Source organism: Copadichromis virginalis, linkage group LG16 (genome assembly GCF_057382275.1).
Source record: "Copadichromis virginalis isolate Kocher_CV1m ecotype Utaka linkage group LG16, C_Virginalis_male_GT1.1, whole genome shotgun sequence".
NCBI classification, from domain to species: Eukaryota; Metazoa; Chordata; class Actinopteri; order Cichliformes; family Cichlidae; genus Copadichromis; species Copadichromis virginalis.
The window spans coordinates 38661701-38678983 of NC_140633.1; positions in this window are offsets into that span (position 1 = coordinate 38661701).

Below are 17283 nucleotides of genomic sequence, written 5' to 3' on the forward strand. Positions count from 1 at the left end.
GTGTTTACCTTTTTTTTTTTTTTTGCACATTATACACATTATTCTGTTTCTATTTCTTTGCTATGATTTGCCATTTGTCAAGTAACATTGCTGCACTCACTATCCCAGGTTTGTTTGTGGAAGCGTTCTGTTGCCAGCAAATCAAACATTCTGCAAATTAAGGCAAATACTCAGTCACGTTTCTTTATATTTTATTACGTTACAGATTAAGTCACTTGTTCATACTTACTTTGTTCTGTCTTTTCAGTCTTCACGAAGATCAGGTGTGGGGAAATGCCTGCCTAGCATTTCCTCATTTTAAAGTCCTGCTGATGTCACACATGACATCAGCAGGTCAAACCAAGTGGAGGGGTTTCTTTGTCAATAGAAATGCTTCCTTTTTTTGTGTTAAGGTTTAAAGGGATTTGTTGAATGTTTTTCTTTTCATTAATACCACCATTTAGCTGTGTAAATGTGCATATTAGAAGTGTGAAGAGGTTTTGTGTCTTTTTAATCATCTGTGTAGAGTTTTAGATCCCTCAGTTCGAGTGAGTGGTACTGGCTGGGCTAATTGGAGGGAAATTGTTAGCCCTATTTAAAGCCAGTCTCTACTAGATTCAAGAGAGAGATGCTCCATACCAGTTAGTGGCGGTGAGGCGCCATTTTGCTGTTTGCCAACCGCTAGTGATGTGCATACCACTGATTTCCTTTCCGATCCCAAGTAATATTCAGGGTGGTATTGACGATACTTTGTGCAAAACCTTATTTTATTTATTGTATCTTAAATTATAGCGTCATAATGATTACAGGACATCAGATCACTTGTTCTTATCACTTAATAATGCAGAGTTCATCATATAAAACTGAAGTTGTGTGCTATTTGAACACCTTGCCTGCCTGCAGCACTAAAGGACCCCGTGAGAGACATCTGTCTCGCCCTAGCAGCACCTGTCCCTGTCCTCCTCTTCAGTTCGTCTCAACATACGCTCGTCATATCCTGTGATATGATTTACTCTGAGGCGTTTGACAAGGTTAGTGATGTTGCCACAACCATACATGCCAACCCTCCCGATTTTTCCAGGAGAATACCAAATTTCAGCGCCCCTCCAGAAAATCTCCCGGAGCCAAAATTCTCCCGATTTTCCACCCGGACAACAACATTGAAAAACCATATCGCAGAATTCATAGCGCGGCCCAGCCAATTCCATTTTCCAACAATGGCGGCAGCGACTTAGTTTTAATATTACTCTTATTTCTCTTTCTGGGTCGCAAAAAGACTTTTAACATATTTTCAGGTGAGACTATAGCTGTGTGAACTTCAAATATCTGAGCCGACCGACACATCGTCTTCAAACCCCCGCGGGCTTTCACTACTCGGGTTAAACATATATAAGTCACTTTGATAACTTAAAAATGTTATTGTTTGGCTTTTCCAGTGTTTTATTTGTTCGTGAGATTAAAGATATTAGATTAAATTAAATTTAACTTTATTAATCCCTCGGGAGGGTTCCTCCGGGGTTTTCACACAGTGAACATGTGGGAAAACTTGCTCCTGTGTTAATGTTCCGCCAATAAACCCTATACTGTAGAAGAAGAAGAAAGAGAGAGGAGAGGTGAGCTGTGTTACCTGATCCATGTTCTGTTGAGTTTTGTTAATTGAGTTGATTTGGGGGAAGTTTTGTTAATTTATACATTAAATTAAGTTCACTGTAAATAAATTGCTCACCTCTGGGAACCTGAAATGTCTGCGTAGTCTGCTTTCCTACCACCTTCCTGGACGTTGGAGTCTGACTATTCACAGGTTGAAACTGAACTTCTTTTTCTTAAACGTATGAATGGCTGTCTGTCTCTCTATATTAGCCCTATATGCTAACATACACTACAGCTCCCTTGTTACCTTGAATTGGAGTAATAGAAGAAAATGGATGTATATATTTTGACGTATGCAATAACAACATTTTATTGAATAATAATCTTGAAATTCTAGATATTAAAATCCTTCAATCAAAAATGAGCCCAATAGTTAGTTTAGAGCTTTAGTGATCGAGCCTTACATAATAACTTGGTGGGAGAACTTAGTGCTGCTGGAGCAAATATGCTCCTCACAGAAGTTGCTGGGGTTGAAATCTCCGAGTCGCCATGCTGCCGCTTACAGTCTGTAATTGCTATGCTTCAGGCTTTACTGGAGTGATTTTTCCAGTCATTTATACTTCACCCAAGTGCTGAATATCACCCTCCATACAGCTGCACCACAGCGGGGCGTCTGGGTGCACCTTCGACAAGGCCACCCTCTGAGACTTCCTCACCTCTCTGCCTCTGTAACTCCACCTCAACCGAAAACGACTGCAATCAGTCGCTTAGTTTCCCGTTACATCTGCCATTTGAAATTGTGAGGCACCGTGCAATCATTCTAATCAAGCTGTTATTGGATGCCACACGGTGAGTTAAACATAAAGGAGCAAAGTGAAAAGTCCCAGTTTTCTTGATGTCAAAGCTGCTGTGTTAATCTTTTCTGCACCTTTGACACGGAGCAGAGCTTTAGCACACAAACCTTTGAGTGCATAGCTGCTGAATCTGGCTTTCACTTCAGTCGTGCTGCATATGCTTACTCACAGACCGCTCTTTACAGCACATCTTCCTCTTTTTTACATTTCAAATGCACGGTTTTCACTTGGAGCTTCTCTCTTACCCTCAATCCATTTAATAATGCGCGCACTTTAGCACAGCCTACTTCCATGTCCTTAAAATTGTACAAAACCAAGAAGGAGATCCTTTGAAATGCTACTGAAAGGAAGGCCCGCTTCATTGTAACAATCAGTGAGCGTACCATTGCACTTAGTGATGAGGTTCTGCTCTTGAAAATGCAGCTCAAGTAAATCTAGCTGAAAAAAGCTTGCAGAGGATGATGGGAGAGTGCAATTAAGCCAGCCGGCTGAGCAGGTGTCAGTGGGTTGTTTGTTACCAAACAAGCTGCTGTTGCTGACCATGTCCATCCCTTTATGGCCACAGTGCACCAATCATCTGATGGCTCATTCAGGATAACATGGCACCAAGCTCAAATCATCTTAGACTGGTTTCTTGAACAAGACAGCTGACTTGACTCAAACGGCCTTCAGTCAGCAGATCCCTGCAGAGGACCTTTGGGATGTGGTGGAACGGGAGATTCTCATCAGCTGGCAAATCTGCAGCAGCCGTGTGACGCAGTCACGTCAACGTGGAGCGAATATCTGAGGAATGTTTCCAGCAGCTTTTTGATTCTGAAGGCAAAACCCAGCATTCACAGGTTGTACCTAATAAAGTGTCTGGTGTGCATCTGAATGCACAGATTGCTCTAATGAAAAGTAGGACATGCTGTAAAGACCCCAGAGTCCCTGAACAGTGCTACGGCAACATGAGGCTCTGTTTGCTCCTGCCTCAAAAAAAACATCACTCCTGGTTAATGTGTTCAGGCTGCTGTGCCTCAATTTGGTATTTTTCTATTTCCATATAAATGACTTATTTGTGAGTTTTCAAACTACTCGGAGAACTTGAGATTTTTGCCATTTTAATTCTGAATTTGTCCATTTTGGGGGGGTGGGTCCTTGAAGCAGTCTGTGGGTTTGCTCACAATGCAAAGGTGTGCTTGGCAAAGCTTTTGGTACCACTGTAGCGACAGTGAAGTACTGACCCCCAGTGGTGAGCAGTGGTGATGCATTTTAAATCAAAGCAGAATGTGGTTCATTTTTCTCTCATTTATTCATGTAAGTGTGCAAAAACACTGAGTTTAGAGCGTCATTAAAGCAGAAACAATCTTCTAGTTACGGCAAAGATGACCTTTTCTGCTTCATGTCCTGATCATTTAATGTTGGGGGCATGACTCACTGCTCGTCCACCTGGACTCACACTGAGCAGCCTCTTCCCAGTTCACCTGTGCAGGAACAGGACTATGAATGATTTACATGCAGGACTTGTTCTGTGTGCCAACCTGGCCAAATCCCCTCCGAGGAATTTGGACAGGCTTTTTTTGCCAACGAGGCAAAAGTGAAGCTTTCAGCATTCTCACAGTTGAAGTCGATGGAGTGTGACGTCTCTGAAGATTAATGAGGGGAGCTTCTGCTGAGCGAGCAAGGCGACAGGAAACACGAGCAGCCGCTGAATGCCACTCTGATCACATGATCAGGAGAGTACTGCATATTCTACGGATCCACCCCACCCACCCAAAAAGTGTCTAAAAAGATAAATCACAGTCCTGTTATTTATTTTATTGAAATATAATCGACCCCTGAGGCTAGAGAAGAAGGCCACAGATTGTGCCTCGTCTAGCGCCTCAGTCTGACACAGCCAGTTAGAACACAACAGACCTGCCAAAAAACACGTTACACAACTTGTGAAAACTCCTTTTTTGCAAACCAAATGTAAAAGTTTCCACCTTCATTCACTTACAAAGTTTCGGGATGTATAAAACTGAAATCTGTTACATAATTTAAACAGAAGCTCTTCATTTACTCACAATCGCCCTTTCAGGATTCCTCAGGGATTTTGATCAACCCGAGAAAGGCAGCAATCAAATGTTTCTGGACAAAAAACAGATACCAGCAGGTAGTTTGCTTAGTTTAGCACGAGCCTCACCAGGAAATTTGAAAAACACACACAGTGGGGAGCTTTTTTTCTTTGTCCAGGTCTGGGACACACTGAGGTAACAGACAGTAATAAATTATTTAATTCCTTATAAAACACACAAGATTCATATCAATAATACAAAATGGTATCAAACACACATGATGCAACATTTTCAACACATTCGGTTTTTCTTCTTTTTTCCTGGAGTCTGTTGCTTCTGTAATAGCTGGAGTCCTTTTCTGGAAACTCCTGATCAGTAAATGTCGATCAGTACTGTCAATGTTGTATTCCTCCTTTAGCAGAGGGCGATTCCCACTTCCACGCTCAGGTGAATTTGTCATTTAATAAATGATTTTTCACGGGCAGCCTTCTTAAATTCAAAACTGAATACCGAACAACGTTTTTTTAAATACCTTTTGAATATTTTTAGTCCCATCCTAGTTTTACTCTGTTACAATCACCACAGAGGCAACAGGCACACAGCGTTACGACACCTATCAGCTCGCTTCGTTTTCCCTATTTTTACATTCAGACGTTGTTACCGTGCTCCTCGCTTCTATTACTGATTCAGAAAGAAAACGTTGGGTTACTTAACGTAATCCCTGGTTCTTTGATAACAGAGTGAGGTGTTTCACTATGGGAATCGCCTCGGCGTGACCAACTACGGAAGCTCCAATGACACCACGTCTGTCTATGACAGACCTGTCGAGCCGTGCTCAGGGCTCCGCCCCCTCGTACTAACACGGCCGACCAGCTCCTCCTAACTCATTCCAAGCAGATTTCTTTCCGTGCCTAAGCAAGGAGGGAAGTGTTGGTGAAACACCTCACTCTGTTATCAAAGAACCAGGGATTACGTTAAGTAACCCAACGTTCTTTTTCTAACTTCGCTCGGTGTTTCACTATGGGAGATATGGCCCACTCCCGGATTGCGCCAGCTCCCGAAGCTACTCTCCAGTGCTACTCCAGGATCTCAGGTCGAACCTGAGGCACCAGAATCCAGCACCGTCTGAGCCAGGGATGACTGTGCAACATCCAGCCGATAAAACCGGACAAACGTGTGCGGCGTAGCCCAGCTTGCTGCCGCACAAATATCCTGGACTGATACACCTCTGAACAACGCCCAGGATGTGGCCACACCCCTAGTGGAGTGTGCTCGGAGTCCCGGGGGGGCCTGCAAGCCCTTACAGCTATAAGCCAGAGCTAAGGCCTCTACAATCCAATGAGCTAGTCTCTGGCGTGATACGGGCCTGCCCTTGTGAGGGGAGGCCCAGGAAACAAACAGCTGATCCGACTTCCTGAATCCAGCTGTTCTGTCAACATAAGTCCCCAAGGCCCGGACAGGGCACAAAGTGTTCAGCCTCTGCTCCCTCTCGGAAGAGAATGGAGGGGGGTGAAAAGCTAGGAGCTCTACTGTAGGGCACCTGTATGATGTTTCCAACACTTTAGGGACAAAGGCTGGGTTAGGCCTCAGGAGTGCTTTAGTGAGTCCCGGGGCCAACTGTAGACAAGAGGGGTGAATAGACAGAGCCTGTAATTCACTAACTCGCTTGGCTGTGGTTAGAGCCAACAGCAGAGTGGTTTTAAGAGAGAGAAACTTCAACCCCACTGCCCCAATAGGCTCAAAGGGGTGGTGGGAGAGGGCGTCTAAAACGACTGACAGATCCCATAAAGGGACCAGTGGTCTAGAAACTGGGAGCGTTCGACGCGCTCCTCTCATGAAGCGACCTACAAGGGGGTGCTGCCCAGCAGGTTTATCACCAAACCCCACGTGGCAGGCTGAAATAGCTGCTAAATAGACCTTTATAGTGGAAAAAGCTTTCCTTTTGTCCAGCAAGTCTTGAAGAAAACACAACAGCTCCACCACTGAACACTGAAAAGGGATAATCTGCTTTTCATGGCACCACTCTTCAAAAACACGCCATTTACTGCTGTAAATGGAACGGGTGGAGGAGGCTCTGGCATTCTGAATGGTTTCAATAACCTTCGGAGGCATGCCTGCTGCCTTCAAATTCCACCTTTCACGGGCCAGGCCCAGAGAGCAACCTGGTCTGGATGGGGATGGTATATCTCCCCCCGCGCCTGAGACAGAAGGTCCCTGCGGATGGGGAGTGGCCATGGCTCGTCCACCAGAAGCTGGATGATTTCTGCTATCCAGTGTTTGGATGGCCACCGTGGAGCTATTAAAATCAGAGACAGCCCCTGATCCCTCACTCTGATCAGTGTTGGGGAGATCAGGCTGAGGGGAGGGAAAGCATACAGCAGAGTTTTTGGCCAAGGATGGGCCAGCGCATCCACGCCCAGTGGCGCGTGTGCGTCTGACAGGGAGAAAAACAGGGGGCACTGTGTGTTTTCTCGCGAGGCGAAGAGATCTACGGCAGCCCGGCCGTATCTCTGCCAAATCTGCTCCACCACCTGTGGGTGAAGCCTCCATTCTCCGAACAGTGGATTTCCTCTGGACAGGAGGTCCGCCCCCCTGTTCAGAATTCCTGGCACGTGAGTTGCCCGAAGGGAGAGGAGCCGAGTGCTGCTCCACATAATTATTTCCCTGGCTAACCTGTGTAGCTGCCGGGAACGGGTGCCGCCCTGGCGGTTGATATAAGCAACTACAGTGGAGTTGTCTGTTTTCACTAAAACATGTTGACCCCGGAGATACGGCAGAAAATGCCGTAAGGCTAGGAGCACCGCGCGGAGCTCCAGCACATTTATGTGATTCAGAGTGAGTCTCTGTGACCAAACGCCATTCACTGCTCTGCCCATCATAGTTGCACCCCAACCTGACAGGGATGCATCTGTGGTCAGCGTCACCCTGGATGATACTGCCCCGAGCGGTACCCCCGCCGCGAGAGCTGTCGGGCTCCTCCAGGGCCGGAGAGCCGCAATACACGGCTGCGTTATTTTTACACCGCGACTGAGATGTCGGCGAGGGCACAGCTGCAGAGAAGCGACCCACCGCTGAAAATCTCTCATCATAAGCAGCCCCAAGTGTACCACCGATATCACCGAGGCCATGAGGCCGAGGAGGCGGAGACAGAGTCGGAACCGCACGACTTTCCCCAGCTGAAAACGGGAAAGACAGTGAGTGAAGGATGCGATCCTCCGCTCTGAAAGTGCGATACGATAAGAGATGGAGTCTATTCTGAGCCCCAGATACTCTGTAAACTGTGCGGGTTCCAAGTGGCTCTTTTCCAGGTTGATAGTGAACCCAAGCTCCGTGAGGTGATTCACCACCACCTCGGAGTCTTTGATCGCCTGCTCGCGCGATCTTGAGCATATTAGATAATCGTCTATGTAAGAAAATATTCTGATGCCGCTGTTCCTTAACGGAGACAGCGCTGCCTCCACACATTTGCTGAACACCCTCGGAGCTAAGGATAGCCCGAATGGGATAGTTTGAAACTCGTACGCTACGCTCTGATAAGCGAACCTGAGATATTTCCTGTGTGGAGGATAAATGGCGATGTGAAAATATGCGTCTGATAGGTCGATTGTAACAAACCAATCGCCTGTGTGAATTGAGCGACAAAGCGTCTTGTGTGTGAGCATTCTGAACGTGTACTTTCTCAAATGCTTGTTTAACACACGCAGATCCAGAATAGGACGGAGCGACGTTCCGTCCTTTTTCGGGATGAGGAAATAGCGGGAGTAAAAGCCCTGCTGAGCTTCTTTGCTCGGAACCGCTCCGATTGCCTGTTTGTGTAACAGGGAGGATATTTCCTCCTCCAGCACATTCGCTGAATCGCGACTGGCCACAGAAGCTAACACTCCGCCGAATCTCGGTGGTTTTGCCGCAAACTGTAGTCTGTAACCATGGGAAATGGTTGACAAGACCCAGGGATGAACTGCGCATGCGCGCCACCGCTCCAGCCGCTCTGCGAGCGGGCCTCTGAAGAAGCGGTAGCGTGACGTCACCCCTGTCTCCCGGAAGGAGTTGGGGCTCTCCCCCTCGGGAAGAGCGTGAGCTCCCCCCGCTGGGAACAAAGACAAATTGCAGTGATTTTCTTTTGTTTTTATTTTGAAACTGGGGGGACATTCTGCCCTTGGCAAACTGCCTGGCTGCAGAAATGCACGTTTTATTTCTTTTGTTACCCCCAAACCACAGTGAAGTGTCTGGTGACTCTGGGCAGTGCTTGGTGACACAGACAGAGTGTTTAGAAGTGTTTGGTGACACTGCGCCATTTGTCCACAAGTCTGTCCTCCCTGAACTGGAGGAGGAGACTGAGAGGGTGCTCCTGGTGAACTGGAAACTTCCGGAGACCCTGAACTTTGGAGTGATTTGGTTACCCCTTCTAACACCTTCCTTCTCTTTGGGGAAGAAAAGAGGGGTGACACAGAATGCTGCAGGTGTGCTAGGCTGACCGCTTCTTTTTTCCCTCTCCGGGGTGTGACGGCTTGTTCTTTGCAGCAACTGCTGCAAAGGAATGCTTGCCCCAAGGTCTTCGGTTCTCTACCTTGGCCTGGTGGGCACCCTGCTGGCCTCCTGCTCCTCTCTGCATTCTGACCCCACTCTGTCTCCCTCTCGCAGCTGCTGCTGTTGCTGCAAAGCCAGCTCTTGGCACCTGCTGGGGCTGAGAGTTAGGTTTTCTGGGTAAGCAGAGATTGAATGCTTCACCCTCCTGCTTTCTGCGGGTGCTTGTTTCTCTCATTCTCTCCAGGGCTGGGCCAAAGAGACCCTTGGTTGGGTCATAGGCTGCATCCATGACCTCAGCCTTCTGAGCATCACCCAGGCCTGACAGGTTTAGCCACAAGGCTCTCTCACCCGAGACTGCAAGGCCCATAACGCGACCACACCCTTGGACTGCTCCCCTGGAGGAGCGAAGAATGAGATCATTAACCACGCAGATTTCATCCCAGAGGGCTGGGTTCGGGGAACCCGAGTCAAGCTGACGGCCCATGTCTTCCAGAATTTCTGCCTGATATGCTGATAGCAGTGTGACTGCATTAAGCGAGCACACTGACTGTGCAGCATATTTGTATGTCCTTTGATAAATAGATGCCGTGAGGCAATCTATCTTGTTGGGCAAAGAAATGCTAGAAGAAGCTGAGATTGCCCTGCGGTTAGGGTGAAGGTGATACGCCACTGAAGGCTCCACTGCTGGGGGTTCAGTCAGCCCCAGTTCACCCATCTCCTGGATCTCAAGCTTAGAGCAGCCCTTGGTCGGAAGCTTGCTTTTAAAAGGGCTTGACCAATAGCGACTCATTTCTTTCATGCAGGCTGGGACTGCTGGCAGAAGCTGCTTTGATGGCGGCAAGGCTGGTGGGAGCCTCTTGCCGTCATACAAGTCACGTTCTGCCCCTTCGGCATCCTGGGCGGCTGGCCATGGGATGCCTAGCTTGGCAGCAGCCCGTTTACAGACCTCGTACAAATTGCTGTCCACCAGGGGTGCAACTTCAGCCCCACTCGGTGGCCTGGACTGCTGGGGAGGAAAGGTAGAGTCATCCTCCTGTTCCTCATCCATGTCCTCCAGGTCGAGGAGGTCGGAGTCGGCATCGCCCTCCGCGTCCTCGCCACCCGGCTCGCCCACGTTTTGATCGAGGAGGTCCTCGAACGATGGGGGCATGAGCGGGGACTCTTCTTCCATCATGTCCGCCCAGCTTGTGGAGGCTCGCGGATGACGGATATCGCTCGTAGCAGTAGCAGCCGACAGGCAGGGGTCCTGACTGTTCGTTACTGCTACTCTCAGCCTCCTTTCCAGGACTTTCTCTGGCATCAAAGCACAGTGTGGGCATCCCTGAGGGTCCGCCAGTGAAGCCTGAGCATGCTTGGCACCCATACAGACGATGCACATTGGATGAGGGTCCCTGCCCGAGATGGTGGCACCGCATGATGCGGGGCACGGGCGGGATGCAGCCTCTTTAGCCTTCGGCTCCGACCTTTTGGCGGGAGTAGGAGCCGTAGACATGGTTAGCGGAAAGGGGTGAGACTAGGCTACACCAGGCTCGTCTCGACACGTTAGCCCGTAAGTAGCTAGGACTAGCAGCGGGTGTTAAATCCGATCTAGTCGCGGCGGGAGTCAGCTCGTCGTGACACGTTGGCTGCACTCCGCTAGCCAATATCGTTAGCAACTTAATGCTAACCGAACCCTACGTCGACCAACAAGCTAATGCTAGTGAGACGCTAATGTGGTTCGTGGCCTGCTAACAAGTTAATGCTAGCCGGACACTGAACGAACAGCTCGCCGTAACGCGTTATCCCGAGTCACACAACGTCGGCTACCTCGCTAACTAAAACCAGGAACCGCTGGGACAGCTCGCCTGACGCGGTTGCTGTTCCACAGTGCAACTCTAAGTACACTTCTTTCGAAGGACTTACTCAGCACGATCCAAACTGGAACCGGAAAAACTGCGTTCGGCGACGTACTCCTACACGGGACGCCTGAGAACTGTTAAGCAGCTAATCAAGTTAGCCTGGATGCGCTGAGGGAGCTCAAAGTAGTTTCTCACGGGAAGAAAGCAAGAATGAGTTAGGAGGAGCTGGTCGGCCGTGTTAGTACGAGGGGGCGGAGCCCTGAGCACGGCTCGACAGGTCTGTCATATGTCGTGTCCAAATTCATGGGCTGCATTCTCCTGAGGCCGCATTTGTAGACCGATTACGTCACAGCGACGCGCCGAAGGCTGTCCAAATTCATAGACCCCTCCGAATGCAGCCGACAAATGCGTGCTCCTTTTTCCGAATTTGAAGGATGGGTCGGGTGTGTCCTTCGTGGCCCACCATATCCCAGAATTCATAGCGCGGCCCAGCCAAGCTCCAGTTTCCGGCTAATGGCGGCCGCTACTAAGTTTTAAAATTACTCTTATTAATCTTTCTGGGTCACAAAATAAACTTTTAACATATTTTCAGGCGAGAAAGTAGCTGTGTAAACATCAAATATCTGCTCGGTTTATCAAGATATCGCATCTTTGCTAAAGTGCTTCGACGTTTTCGGAGACGTCTGCTACCCACCAGCTCGATAGCTAGCCGGGAGCTCGAGGGTTACTGATGCGGCCGAGAATGGCACAACTCCCGGCACATCATTTTCAGATCACCGCGGACTTTCGCTGCTCGGGTTAAACGTTGTCAGCCGGTGAACGGGGCCGGGGTTAAAAGAGAGACGCCAGACATCATTCTCTTCGTGTCAGGAGCTCCGAAACTCTGCCGACGTCAGTCTCCGCCTGATTCAGCAACCGTGAGTGATTATCCCTTCAATCCTTTTTCTCTTCCCGGCTCCGCTCGCTCTCTGTCGGTAACGACCGTTCCGAAGCCACGCTTCGTGCACTGATCGTTACTAGAATAACTGCGTGCCTGCTCCAAACCCACCGCTAGCCTTCGCCGCGCTTGGGTCTAGCCAACACGCCACACGGGCACGCCGAATTACTGTGTGTAACCCGCCCGGCCGTGACAAACGTAATATATAAGTCACTTAGACAACCTAAAAATGTTATTGTTGGGCTTTTTTTCAGTGTTCTGTTTGTTCGTGAGTAAATCGGTTTGGCTGAGATTAAAGTTATTAGATTAGATAAAATAAAACTTTATTAATCCCCCGGGTGGGTTCCTCCTTGGTTTTTACACAGCTGACTAAACGTCAAACAGAAAACTGCACAGCAAATCACTGGAGTTAAATATTCTGGAGTTAGGCATAAAAGTGCGCAAGAGTTACATTCCGGGAGTTTATTTTTCACCTTATACTACAGTCAGTGTTGGGGAGTACTCTAAAGCGGTGTAATATTTAGGTGTTCATTCACTGGGTGCTAAGGAGTCTAATTCAACACATTGCTGGTGTTGTTTGTCTGTCGACCGTTACAGCGCCTATCTGTGTTTCTTTCTTGGACTCCGACATGTAGGAGGTAAAAATACTTTATTTACTTTGGAATTTTCTGTGAGTGTAGTGATGTTATTTATATATATATATTCAGTTACATGGATGCACAAGTAAAATATAAAGTTAACTAACTAGCACTACATGTGTTTTCTGTATGTTATGCTGATTTGGAGATAGCAGCTAGGCTAATGCTAGTCAAAAGTTAGCTAACTTACTTATCTTACTGTATTTTAAGATACACATTTCACGTTGTCAATGAAAACGTTTATTTCTATTTCTTAATTTTAACACCAACGTTTAATTTAACGTTAGCTAACTACAGTAATATTCTGTTTAGACTCATGGTAATGGCCGTATTTAACCAAAGAGAGGTGCAGCCTGCACTGATGAGATGTTGAGGTACCATTAACATCAGTTAGTTAGTCCTGCTGCACACTGAGACATGCACACAACCCTGTCTCCAGAACTGTAAAGACAAGGACACAGCAAACATGCAGTCACATTGTCTGCTAAACCAGCCTAGCTAAATAGATTTTAAGCAATATTTAGTGTGGACAGGCTAACTCAATGTAAGACAGTGTTCGTTGATTAAGTTATACACAGTTTACATAGAGTTACCATAAACAACCTCTTCTTCTTGTGTTGTGTTTCATAGTAGTAAAGGTATTTTTTTCCGTAGGTGGCCAAGATGTTGATAAAAGTAAAACACAGAGAGACAAAGAAATATGCAAAATTGGAAGAAGTCAGCTTCACAGATTTTGTGAGAGCAGGTAAGTTATGGTTTGTACTAAGTCATTAAAGAAGAAATGATAATGTTGTTATTAACTAAGTGATGATTTTACTTCAGTGCAGCAGAAGTTTCTCATACCAGAAAATGCAGCACTGAAAGTCACGGATGAGCAGGGTATAGAGGTGGATGAGGATATCTTTCCTGAACTTGCAGCAGTCAAAGAGGTGTGTTTTGTCATCTATACAGCTGAAGGTAAGTAAATATATGCTCTGATAGATTTTGAAGGATTTGATTTGTACAGTTACTCTTAAATAAACATTTTTAATTTGTCTAATATCCTGTGGTAACAATCACAAAATGCTGTTTTCATGGCTCAACAGTAAGTTGGATTTATCACATGCATTTCAGACATCCTGGAAACACAATCATCCAAGAAGCTGCGTGACTGCTCAGACCTAACACACTATGTGACACTCACACCTTGTGGTATGTAAATTGTATATTACCATAATAAAATACAAAATAACCATCTGTTCTCCTGGGAGAAAGTATAATTTAATCAAACCGTGCAATTTACTGGCCCTGTGTGCATAAATGGTATCTTTGTTGTGTTGTGTTTTTGATTGTATATACCTTGTATTCTAATATTTTTATTTGTCACCCTCAGATTTGACTGTCCTGAAGCAACATGTGGAAGAGCCCTCCTCTCCAAGTCTAACAGATACATTGTCTGTCTCAACCACCAGCAGTCAGAGCAGTGACACAAGTGATGCCGGACTTCAAATGGTTCAGCCTCTATTGGACAGCATACATGAAAGAAATGTAGATACAGTACTTAATTGACTTATACTTGACTCTTTAGTTGCCATTACTTGAAAAAGCTTAAACACGAAGATAAAACAGATTAGAGAAAAATAATTTAATATAGTATTTCATGTAGTTTGCTCTGCAACTGTAGTGTGTAATAAGACTTGCTCTCTCTCTCTCGCTCTCTCTCTGTTTTTGTTATGCATGTTAACCATGAAACGTGTTTCCATGATCAGTGTCCTGCTTTTCAGGTAAATGAAACCATTTTTAAGAAGATACTGGTCCTAGAAAGGGAGAAAGTAAGACATTTCAAATGTTTTGATGCCCAAATGTCATATGGGTGTGATTCACAATTTTATGTTCTGTGAGAGAGTTGCATTACTTAATTTGTTGGCTTGATGGAGACTTTACAGAGTCTTCCTCACGTTAACACTGCATTACAAGAAGTGCTTATTCTGTAGTCATTTTTTTCCTTTAATTCTGTTTTTTTTTTTCTTTTCGCCCAATGTTAGGCCTTTCTGACCTCAACTGTTTAGCTGCCAATAATGGTGGATATTATGCTATTACAGTACTGTTACACAGAATGTATGTTAATCCATGCAGCATTCATATTTGAATATGTTATTTTTGATAAATAAAATCCATACATTCATAATAATCACTATTGTGTTTTTGTAGTAATTTGCACCAAAAACCTAAAACTTTTTTCAATTGATGAGTAACACTACAAAAGAGTTAATATCAAACTTAACTCTAGTTATGAGTTAAATTTTACTCTATATGGTAGTAGAAATTTCACTCCGTGAGAGTTTAGTTTTAACTCCTATAAAGAGTTGAAAAATCAACTCCCGGAAAAGAGTTACTCTAACTCTGCACTAGAGTTCATTCGATGGTCACGCATGTACACTCAAATGTAGTTAATCTGAACTCCCTGAGAGTTTATTCCAAAGACCAGAATTTGCTGTGTGATTAAACAGAAGTGTGAGATGGCCGAGAGTTTACTCCAGTGTCCTGTTATATTTTAGACAGCAAGGAGCAGACGGCTGAGTTTATTAAACTCCACCGAGACAGCGGTGACGCTAATCAGAAGGCTAGACCGTCCAATTTCACGGCCGTTTACTTCCGGCCTACCCGATCTTCTGAGGACCCGGCCCACGTAGACCGCGAAGGCCGGGTCCTCCGGAGAATGCAGCCCATGAATTTGGACATGACCATAGACAGACGTGGTGTCATTGGAGCTTCCGTAGTTGGTCACGCCGAGGCGATTCCCATAGTGAAACACCGAGCGAAGTTAGAAAAAGAACAACATGCCGATAGGAAAGTGAGAAATCGTATTAAAAGTGCAAAAAGAAAAAAAAAAAAAAGATGCACTCCTTCCTTCAAGAGTCCGTATTCATCCAGAGAGCAAAGTGTCAGCTGAAACTTTAGTGCGTTAACAGTACGAGCCATTTCGTATATTATTAAACTGTACATTCCTATCCACCGCACGACCACGAGCACCGAGTCACTGAGCGTGTTGTGTAAAGTTCAAATACCTGAGCCGACCGACACATCGTCTTCAAACCCCTGCGGTCTTTCACTACTTGGGTTAAACATGATATATAAGTCACTTTGATAACTTAAAAATGTTATTGTTTGGCTTTTTCAGTGTTTTATTTGTTCGTGAGATTAAAGTTATTAGATTAGATTAAATTAAATTTAACTTTATTAATCCCTCGGGAGGGTTCCTCCGGGGTTTTTACACAGCTGAATAAACATCAAACAGAAAACTAATTAAACAAAGTGTGAGACGGTCGGAGGAATCGATATTTCAGGATCGATCCGCACATCACTACCACCCGCCAATAAACCCTATACCGTAAATTAAGTTCACTGTAAATAAATTGCTCACCTCTGGGAACCTGAAATGTCTGCGTAGTCTGCTTTCCTACCACCTTCCTGGACGTTGGAGTCTGACTATTCACAGGTTGAAACTGAACTTCTTTTTCTTAAACGTATGAATGGCTGTCTGTCTCTCTATATTAGCCCTATATGCTAACATACACTACAGCTCCCTTGTTACCTTGAATTGGAGTAATAGAAGAAAATGGATGTATATATTTTGACGTATGCAATAACAACATTTTATTGAATAATAATCTTGAAATTCTAGATATTAAAATCCTTCAATCAAAAATGAGCCCAATAGTTAGTTTAGAGCTTTAGTGATCGAGCCTTACATAATAACTTGGTGGGAGAACTTAGTGCTGCTGGAGCAAATATGCTCCTCACAGAAGTTGCTGGGGTTGAAATCTCCGAGTCGCCATGCTGCCGCTTACAGTCTGTAATTGCTATGCTTCAGGCTTTACTGGAGTGATTTTTCCAGTCATTTATACTTCACCCAAGTGCTGAATATCACCCTCCATACAGCTGCACCACAGCGGGGCGTCTGGGTGCACCTTCGACAAGGCCACCCTCTGAGACTTCCTCACCTCTCTGCCTCTGTAACTCCACCTCAACCGAAAACGACTGCAATCAGTCGCTTAGTTTCCCGTTACATCTGCCATTTGAAATTGTGAGGCACCGTGCAATCATTCTAATCAAGCTGTTATTGGATGCCACACGGTGAGTTAAACATAAAGGAGCAAAGTGAAAAGTCCCAGTTTTCTTGATGTCAAAGCTGCTGTGTTAATCTTTTCTGCACCTTTGACACGGAGCAGAGCTTTAGCACACAAACCTTTGAGTGCATAGCTGCTGAATCTGGCTTTCACTTCAGTCGTGCTGCATATGCTTACTCACAGACCGCTCTTTACAGCACATCTTCCTCTTTTTTACATTTCAAATGCACGGTTTTCACTTGGAGCTTCTCTCTTACCCTCAATCCATTTAATAATGCGCGCACTTTAGCACAGCCTACTTCCATGTCCTTAAAATTGTACAAAACCAAGAAGGAGATCCTTTGAAATGCTACTGAAAGGAAGGCCCGCTTCATTGTAACAATCAGTGAGCGTACCATTGCACTTAGTGATGAGGTTCTGCTCTTGAAAATGCAGCTCAAGTAAATCTAGCTGAAAAAAGCTTGCAGAGGATGATGGGAGAGTGCAATTAAGCCAGCCGGCTGAGCAGGTGTCAGTGGGTTGTTTGTTACCAAACAAGCTGCTGTTGCTGACCATGTCCATCCCTTTATGGCCACAGTGCACCAATCATCTGATGGCTCATTCAGGATAACATGGCACCAAGCTCAAATCATCTTAGACTGGTTTCTTGAACAAGACAGCTGACTTGACTCAAACGGCCTTCAGTCAGCAGATCCCTGCAGAGGACCTTTGGGATGTGGTGGAACGGGAGATTCTCATCAGCTGGCAAATCTGCAGCAGCCGTGTGACGCAGTCA